Below are 7,500 nucleotides of genomic sequence, written 5' to 3'. Positions count from 1 at the left end.
CCGTCGAGGCGTGGCGGCTCTCAAATGGGTTGGTCGGGCGTGTCGTGATGACTTGCGACCGTAAAAAATTCCCACTCGTCGAAAATTTTCTAAGTCCCAACTTTGAAAACGACGGTTCCTGAAAGTCGGCTGGCGGTTGGATGGGGCAATGTCCCCGTCCAATCGCTAAAAATGAGCCGGAAAACGGAGACATTATGCGGCGGAACATTAGTGGTTTTCCTTAGTATAGAAGAGGTCTCGATTCCTAAACTCGGAAAAATTTTCAGAGTCCCAAAAATTTTCGAAGTGTCGAATAGTTTGGTTTCTCGAATTGAAAATTTTTTTCAAATTTGCGACATTACGACAAGCAGCGATTGTAAAGCCCGGTCCAAATTTTTCAAACGAGTCTTACTTCTTGTTAGTCCGCCTGGCCGATACCAAAGAATGGCCGACCGTCGACTATCGGGCGAATAGACGGGTGAAAGAAATAAAGTCGAAGCCGGTGGTTGGATAGATATCGAAGGGAAGGCGAAAGAGGCGAAAAGGAAAGCGCGAAATTTCTTTAGTAGCTTCGACGCAAAAACTTTGGTATCGACGGGGAGCTTTGGGAAATGAAACGAAGACGCAGAATGGGAAGTTGTCCGGTTCGGCGTTAGTTGTAGTTTCATTTCCACCGTAGCTGAGCTCCTTTCCGCCCGCCACTTCACATGATTTTAGTTTCGATTCCGTTCGATCGCGCTTGCACTGTCTTTGTTTTTTTTTCACTGCTTGGATCGCGGCTTTGCTCTAACCAGTTTAGCCCCATGCGATCAAAAAGTCTTAAAAAAAAAAAACCGTTGAACGGAGACGAACTCGATGAGCTGTCGGTGTGTGAAATATCATTCCTTCGGTAAAACCGTTTTCGAAATTTCCGATGGTCGGTATATGTAAAAATATATCCGAACCGCGATGTGGACGGGAATTCAAACGCCCGCTTCACCGATTGGTGCGACAGCTGAGAAGCTCGTCACTCGATCCAACGACTCTTGGTCGAAAAGTTCAGAAGAGGTGCGCGCGTCAAACATTTTTTTGGTTTCGGACGTTTCGTTTCTTCGGCACGTGTGGTTTGTCTGTGGCCGTCTGTGAGAGAAATCGGACGCTTGTTCTTTGTTATTTTACCGTAACAAGACAAGACGGGAAAGATTCTTTCTTCCAAACTTACGGCATCATAACCATCAGCGTTTACCGTCAGCGACGATACGGAAGAGAAAAGAAAATGGTGCGCGTCTTTTCACTTTTTGACACCGTATCAAAAAAAAATTACCGTTCAGGCGGAAATGTGTGTGTGTGTGTGTGAGCCGAGAGATAAAAAATAAAAAAGCCACCAAACAGAACGCTTTCAAATTATTTCGTGCGGCGTGCGCATATTTCACATTTTGCCGTTTGACGGAAGCTCGTTGTGTGGAACACAGAAGTGGAGATGGACGGAGTTGAAGGGGGGCGAAGACGGCCCGGTCGGACAAAGTCAAGAGATTGAAATATACGAGAGAATTGGGTGGAAGTGATGGCAAATCTATAAAATTCAAAAATCGGATGAGATGCGAGGACCGCAAAATGTGGCGTCGACTCTGACTCTCTTTTACTACGAACTTCCCTTCGACGGAAGATATCGAGAGCTGAGCTGAGCGCCCGCTGAGTATGGCCGGCGTAATTACAAACGAGTTACGGTTGGAGCTATATCGATTGTACGTATCCCGAACGTTCATCGAACAAGCCAGATCAACTCGGCGCCCGGTAAGATGTACGCTCAGTTATGGCCATGACACACGAAGGGAGAATTCAAACGGCTGTGAGTGTACGGCCCGCCCGGAGTTGTGTGTAGGCAGTGACCTCTCAAGAAAAAACGTAAAAAATTTTTTTTTGACAGTCACCGGTCTGCGACAAGTAATCAGTACGAAACTTGGGTGCAATGCAAAAAACATTTTGAGAATCCTTGCTTGACAACAACGAATCTAACACGATAAAAAAAACGATCCCCATCGGTGTACCGCTTGCTTTTCTCGCGCTTCGGCGCAGAATCGCTTATTCAGCTGCCCTTGGAATATGTTCGTTTCGTGCATACTTGATCTCGGTCATTCTTCGGTGAACTCTTAAAGAATTGCGCACTTTTATAGGGGTAGTCTGGTTGCTTGTCTCGACTTGAAATGATTTGTTTTTTTCCGCCCATGACTTTCTATACGATGCCTCTATGCTGGCCTCTGACCGCGGTTGTTCCGAGTTTTCTCTTTCTCTTCGAAAGTCTTTGCGGAAAATTCTGCCTCGTGTGACCGTTGAGCGGTGAGGTGTGTGTGTGTGTGTGTGTCGTGCGGGGTGATGCGAGAGTGTGCCTCGGCGGTGGAAAAATAAAAATAAAACTCTGAGCCCACAAAAATTTAAAAGATGTATGCTTGTCAGCTTAGTAAAGCAGGCTTGACTTATGAGCATACAGCACGCCACATATGACCGTCGAAAACCGTAATACGGGAAAAAAAGTTGATGAATATATCAAGACCGGTCGAATGAATCCGATTCACTTTGGGCTCATAGACCGTTGAATGGTCTTTGACTTTGGAAATTGAAATGAAAAAAATCCAACAAACGGATCGGATCGGTGTTTCTCTTCACTGGGACTCGCTGTGACACGCCAGGCGTTGCGATCAAAAATTTTAGTTTCCGAAGAAAAAGAAAAAAAACGAAAAACGTGTTGATTTGGTGTGTGTTTGGTGATGCGTGGGCGAAATAAAAACCCGCAACTCGCCGGATGCATATCAAACAAACATACACGAAATACCTGGTTGATCCTGCCAGTAGCATATGCTTGTCTCAAAGATTAAGCCATGCATGTCTAAGTACAAGCCGCTAGACGGCGAAACCGCGAATGGCTCAATAAATCAGTTATGGTTCCTTAGATCCACTCCATCCTACTTGGATAACTGTGGTAATTCTAGAGCTAATACATGCACTCGAGCCTCGACTGCGGGCTTTCGGGCTCGCAGAAGAGGTGCTTTTATTAGATCAAAACCAGTCGGGGCCGGGCTTTCGGGCTCGCGCACCGTACCAATTTTGGTGACTCTGGATAACTTCACGCCGATCGCACGGCCTTCGCGCCGGCGACGTATCTTTCAAATGTCTGCCTTATCAACTGTCGATGGTAGGTTACGCGCCTACCATGGTTGCAACGGGTAACGGGGAATCGGGGTTCGATTCCGGAGAGGGAGCCTGAGAAACGGCTACCACATCCAAGGAAGGCAGCAGGCGCGCAAATTACCCACTCCCGGCACGGGGAGGTAGTGACGAAAAATAACGATACGGGACTCTTCCGAGGCCCCGTGATTGGAATGAGTACACTTTAAATCCTTTAACGAGGAACCATTGGAGGGCAAGTCTGGTGCCAGCAGCCGCGGTAACTCCAGCTCCAATAGCGTATATTAAAGTTGTTGCGGTTAAAAAGCTCGTAGTCGGATGTCTGTCTTCGGCCGGGCGGCGCCGCTCTGAATCAAGGGTGTTGCGTTTCACGCTCTGGGAGCCCGGGTGTCAAAGCCCGACTCTCTTCACGGTCGGACAACATCGCCGGAGTGGTGGTCGGTGCGTCGTTGTTGTATCTGCGGCCAGAGTTGGAAAGTTCTTTCGGGTTCTTTTTTAAATTTTGGTCGTAGTTGACTCGATTCGCTCCACCCAGTCAATCGTTCGGGGTGCCCTTCACCGGGTGTCTCGGGCGGCCGGCAACGTTTACTTTGAACAAATTAGAGTGCTCAAAGCAGGTGTATCCCAACGCCTGAATATCGCAGCATGGAATGATGGAATAGGACCTCGGTCCGATTTTGCTGGTCTTTTACTTTTGGACCCGAGGTAATGGTCAATAGAGACGGACGGGGGCATTCGTACTGCGGCGACAGAGGTGAAATTCTTGGACCGCCGCAAGACGAACAACAGCGAAGGCATTTGCCAAGAATGTTTTCCTTGATCAAGAACGAAAGTTAGAGGTTCGAAGGCGATCAGATACCGCCCTAGTTCTAACCATAAACGATGCCAACCAGCAATCCGTCGGAGTTACTCCAATGACTCGACGGGCAGCTTCCGGGAAACCAAAGTCTTTGGGTTCCGGGGGAAGTATGGTTGCAAAGCTGAAACTTAAAGGAATTGACGGAAGGGCACCACCAGGAGTGGAGCCTGCGGCTTAATTTGACTCAACACGGGAAACCTCACCAGGCCCGGACACTGGAAGGATTGACAGATTGAGAGCTCTTTCTTGATTCGGTGGGTGGTGGTGCATGGCCGTTCTTAGTTGGTGGAGCGATTTGTCTGGTTAATTCCGATAACGAACGAGACTCTAGCCTGCTAAATAGGTGACGGGTTTTATCAATTGAAACCGAAGGGAGTACGGAGGCGTCGGGATCAGGTGGCGGCGATTCGGGTCTCGGTGGGACTGGTTCCTTTAGTGAGGCAATCTCTCGGCTTGGTTTCGTTGTGCTCTGTTCGTCGGGTGTACGGCCTTCACGGGTTGGTTGCCTGGCGGATGAGGTATGGCGGGGCTTTGTCGGGAATGTCTCGCGGGGGCTGGCTCTATTGTTATTCGGTCGTCGTCATCCCCGGCGATACCTTCTGCTCTCGCGTCCGTCACGCAGTCTTCTTAGAGGGACAAGCGGCGTCCAGCCGCGTGACAGTGAGCAATAACAGGTCTGTGATGCCCTTAGATGTCCTGGGCCGCACGCGCGCTACACTGAAGGAATCAGCGTGTTTCACTCTCCCTGTCCGAAAGGACCGGGTAACCGCTGAACCTCCTTCGTGGTTGGGATTGGGGACTGCAATGATCCCCATGAACCAGGAATCCCTAGTAGGCGCGGGTCACTAGCCCGCGTCGATTACGTCCCTGCCCTTTGTACACACCGCCCGTCGCTACTACCGATTGAATGATTTAGTGAGGCCTTCGGACGGGCTTGTCGGGGTGCCGTCGAGTGGGGAGCAATCTCTGCCCGTGCGGTGCCTACCAACGGCGAGACTGAAAGATGGTCGAACTTGATCCTTTAGAGGAAGTAAAAGTCGTAACAAGGTTTCCGTAGGTGAACCTGCGGAAGGATCATAAACGAACAAGACAAATGTTTTGCGCATATGGCTTTGGTTGAGCACGAAACAACTAAAAGTTGCAAAACAAAAAAAACCCCATCAAAAGTCTTTCGGCGTAAGACATCGTATGAACTATGTGTGGGTTGACGGAAGAAAATCATTTATTTTGAACGGGTATCAGGCGCTCTGATGCGCGGTGGTTTAAAGCGGATTCGCCTTTTCAAATTGATTTTTCTTTCCTCTCGGCTCAAAAAAAAACACAAAGTCTTTCGATTTGGTCTATGGCCGTGAGCAAATTCTTCCTGCTTCGATGGTGAATGTCTCTATAGATTCATTCGACCTTTAGCGGCGCTCACAGTGTTGACGTTAGTAGAGTGAAGAATACGATAGCCCGCCTGGGCCGCGAGTACCGAAGGAACAATAAAGGAGATTTTATAAAGTCTTAGTCCCTAAATCAAACACTTTGAAAAATAAAAACTCGGTGGATGGAGAGTCGGAAAAAAAAAAAACATCAAGATTTTGAACGGGTATCAGGCGCTCTGATGCGCGGTGGTTTAAAGCGGATACGCCCAATCGAAATTGTTTTTTTTTGTTTCTCTCTTCGTCTTCGGGATTTTTTGATTCTCGTGGGGGACGAAAGTGTGAGACTTTACTCTGGACGTTCTTTTCGGGCGTAGATACTCGTGGTTGCGTGCGTGTGCGTCGTATAGACTAACACTCCAAAGCCCGACACTATGCCGTTGAAAACCGAATGTTTTTTAAGCTTGCCCTTCGCCCTCTCGATGAAGTAGGAAGAATTCAAAATCACAATAACACACTAAACCCAAATTCTAGTACGAGTGTTTATCGGAACATTTTCTTTCTGGCTTTCTTTCTCCGCCCTCGCATTCATTTGCTTGGGCGGGTTGGAGAAAAAGAGAGAAGAAAACGAATATGTCGTTTTATATACGACCCTGAACGGTGGATCACTAGGCTCGTGGATCGATGAAGAGCGCAGCAAAGTGCGCTAATCCATGCGAACTGCAGAACACATGGAGCATCGAAATCTTGAACGTAAATGGCGGCCCAGCTTCTCGCTCGGGCCACATCTGACTGAGGGTCGGTCGAATGATGAACGAACAGAGATTTTTTCAGTCTTGGTTTTGCATGTTGGGTCGCGGCGAGATTTATTTTTCACCCGGCCTGACCGCATAAAAGCTCCCGAATCTCTAACGTCTGGGTGCCGCGCGACTTAAGTGTCCGCGATGCCTCAAATACAAAAAAGGGGGAAAAATAAAAGAAGGTTCGCCCTGTTTTGTTTTTTTCCTCTCTATTCAAAAGAAACCTTTTTCGATGGCAAAACAGATGGGAAATTTTTGAGCCAACTCAAAAAAAAATTTTAGAAATAAACACATCTTCTCGAACAAGGTGTCGGCTGCGTGTGCGCGATATACCGCTTCAACGCGAGTTTAGTTGTGTGTGTGCGCCGGGCGTGTCGAAGTGTCGACCACCGCGAATTATCACTCACTCTAACCGCTCGTTATGCAAGCTTGGTTCGCGCACGACGCGTTGTTTCAATACAAAAAGCCGCAGGACGCCCTGTCACTTTTCGTAAATTAATTTTTGCGAATAACGAGAGACTCGCTTTATTTCGAAAAAAAAAAATTTGAACCGGCAATTATTCAATCTTTCCCGGCTTTAAAACGCCAAAGTCTGCCGAGCTAGATAAAGTGTTGTCTCCTTTTGAAAACAAACAATTCATTCTGACCTCAGTTTAGATGAGACTACCCGCTGAACTTAAGCATATCAGTAAGCGGAGGAAAAGAAACTAACAAGGATTCCCTTAGTAGCGGCGAGCGAACAGGGATGAGCCCAGCACCGAACCTCGCGCCCGGTTGAGCGGGTGCCGAGGAATGTGGTGTTCGGGAGGATCGTGCGCGTCTGTCCGGTATCTATCGTCCAAGTCTCCATGAACGGGGCGAGCAACCCACAGAGGGTGTCAGGCCCGTAGATAAGACGAGCCGAGACCGTGCATCGGATCCCTTCCCAAGAGTCGGGTTGCTTGAGCGTGCAGCCCTAAGCGGGAGGTAAACTCCTTCTAAGGCTAAATATCGCCACGAGACCGATAGCGAACAAGTACCGCGAGGGAAAGTTGAAAAGAACTTTGAAGAGAGAGTTCAAGAGTGCGTGAAAACCGTTCAGGGGGTTAAACGGGTGGGCCCTCGAAGGTCGAACAAGTCCCCGCTCCCGGCACTTGGTTGTATGCCCTTAACGCTGCATGGAGACTGCCTGAATTGGCGGCTCTCTTGCATAAGTCGTTCTGCGATCGCAATAGCCACGCCAAGGTCCGCAAGTGGGGGGCCTAGTAGGACTCCGCGACCGACTGGGTGTCTGTTACACGGGGCGTCCGTTAGCGAGTTTCGTGGTTACCTTCGCGGGTGCCGCGATGACGAGCGCGGC

At 48.8% G+C, this 7,500-nt stretch overlaps 2 non-coding genes across 2 annotated transcripts; both read left to right on the top strand.

Annotated features, from left to right (window-relative positions):
• The first annotated feature begins 2,785 nt into the window (after positions 1 to 2,785).
• LOC124319828 lies at positions 2,786 to 5,080 on the top strand. The gene has a single exon (XR_006913523.1). It is a non-coding gene; the product is annotated as a small subunit ribosomal RNA (ribosomal RNA).
• A 930-nt stretch (positions 5,081 to 6,010) lies between these two features.
• On the top strand, positions 6,011 to 6,163 carry LOC124319825. The gene has a single exon (XR_006913519.1). It is a non-coding gene; the product is annotated as a 5.8S ribosomal RNA (ribosomal RNA).
• The last annotated feature ends 1,337 nt before the right edge of the window (positions 6,164 to 7,500 follow it).

This window comes from Daphnia pulicaria, unplaced genomic scaffold, assembly GCF_021234035.1.
Source record: "Daphnia pulicaria isolate SC F1-1A unplaced genomic scaffold, SC_F0-13Bv2 h1tg000210l, whole genome shotgun sequence".
Lineage (NCBI taxonomy): Eukaryota > Metazoa > Arthropoda > Branchiopoda > Diplostraca > Daphniidae > Daphnia > Daphnia pulicaria.
This window is presented reverse-complemented; position numbering and strand designations above follow the sequence as displayed.